General features: G+C 43.8%; 1 protein-coding gene across 5 annotated transcripts in view; it reads right to left on the reverse strand.

The window, feature by feature from the left end:
- The window catches only part of chd9 (chromodomain helicase DNA binding protein 9), a 70,635-nt gene that overhangs the window by 13,421 nt on the left and 55,108 nt on the right, over window positions 1-2,106 (reverse strand). The window lies entirely within an intron of this gene.

Here is a 2,106-nt window from a genome sequence, read left to right on the forward strand (position 1 = left end):
ACACACACACACACACACACACACACACACACACACACACACACACACACACACACACACACAAACACACAGGCAACAACCTGTTGAGCACACTCCAAATGAGTGAAATGTGTGACAATTCAGTTCTAATCCTAAGACTGTACTGTATAGACCTCTCATTTAACTACTGTACACTCCAGCAACGGCATACACTCATACAGTCCATACATACAGTACACTGTGTATGGCTATAAATCATTGGTTGTGCAGCCCATCCACAGAACAGGACACACACTAGACACTCACTGAAGTTGACATTATTGTACAGATCTCTCAGCGAGTAATGAGCAGCTCCACAGCTAGGCTCTTAGGACTGAATGAACAGACATGAGTCTCTCTACAGTCGTCATACGGTCGTGCTCTGGCAGTAGATGAAGGCTGGGAAGGTAGAGAGGGGCTGACTCACAGGGGAGACATTAGCTCTGTGATGCATGATCACACATCACAGCCAGTAGGCTTTGAGCGGAGACACAGTGAAGTGGTGGGAACTGTGGTGTGCTGGTGTGCCAGGCTGTAACGCCTGGTACGCCTTGAGATTTTGCTTAATGTAGAAAGCGTTCTGTGTAATCATTTTGTATAAACACAGGAATGATTTTAAATTCCACCGTGTAATGTCTGCTGTTGGAAAAATGTGGCGCAGAGGTTTAAGGATTTCTGGCATGAAAGCAAATTCTCTGTGGAGTAATGCTATTGCTCTGGAGTTATTAGCTGTCCTACAATTATACTTTACAGAATGGTTATATCTCCAAGGATATGTGACACTGTCAAATGAGCAGGGGAATTTAAGAAACATGCAGATTGACACATCCAGATGAATAAAGCCCCATATTAAGACATGACTTTTTCAAAAAAAATTAATGGAAATTAGATATGAAAAATGATTAATTTACCTGTAAATTGTCAAATCACAGAGCGCAATTGTCCATTACCTGTCGCCAGACTACTGATGTCTGAACGCAAGCTTCATACATAAGAATAAGAACCAGGAGGCTAAAAAATTACCTCTCTAGGTAAACAGTGACGCCCTATACTTCTTTGTATGTGCAGCCACTTACCAAGACTACTATATTCATCCATCACTTTATGTGGATCGGTGAACTCTCCTGTCAAGGCTTCTCTACAATGCAGCTCTTCTTTCAAGAGCACTGGAAAAAAATGGACTGGTACTCTTAAATATAGAGTACCAGGCATTCGATCTTTTCTTCTGGTGTAACTCAGCTGAATATTGTTATAAATGAGCCCCCGTATCATTCCCTGATTCACCAACAGGACCAGGAAAAACTGCAGGGCTCTGAGGTCTGTCTGTCTGTCTATTCGAGTGATGGATGTCTGTGGTGACCAGTCTGGACTTGTAGCGCTGGTAAATCACAATCTTGAACTTCCTCCCTCTCCCTCCTCCACCCTCCTGTGGGCCTGGACCCGCCCAGGAGCAGCTGCTACTTCCTCTGCCTGTCAGCACAGCCCTTCATCACTCTCCTTCCAAGCCTTTGTTAGTCAGTGTCTGTGTGTGTGTGATGTGGTTCACTTGGAGAGGCTGCAGAGGATCTCAGAACAGTCAGTCATACGCAGTCTTCAAGAGGCAAATAAGCCAAGTACGCGTAACACAAGTGGCATGCAAAAAATCCCTCATGGTCTGGTCACAGAAAACAATCCATCAAAAACCAGCGTAGCAGGAAGATACTAAGCCACAAATGTAATTCTGATTCAACACACTCATACACCATGTCATTTTTATGTGCCTTCTCAAAACTGTATCCTGCAAAAGCATATTTATTCATTACAGTCTCACATATTTACTACAGTATGCAGGAAAGGGACTGCTGATACTGATACTGTAAAAAGCAAAGGCAAATTGCTTGTACAACAAGAAATCAACACCATGATGATCCATGACGATCAGAATTTCTGACATTTCACACTTCTCAAGCCTTTTGGTCACTATCAGTATAATTTCCCACAACTTCCTACAGTTTCCATTCCTGTGAAGAAGCTCTGCCCTACATTTACAGTTCTGTTAAGGAAGCCAGCGAACACCAACCCCCACCCCCCCAAGCCCACCCCACCCCC

The sequence above is a fragment of the Seriola lalandi genome, unplaced genomic scaffold, assembly GCF_002814215.2.
Source record: "Seriola lalandi dorsalis isolate HSWRI2012SDOR001 ecotype SW California unplaced genomic scaffold, Sedor1 jcf7180002054898, whole genome shotgun sequence".
Taxonomy (NCBI): Eukaryota; Metazoa; Chordata; class Actinopteri; order Carangiformes; family Carangidae; genus Seriola; species Seriola lalandi.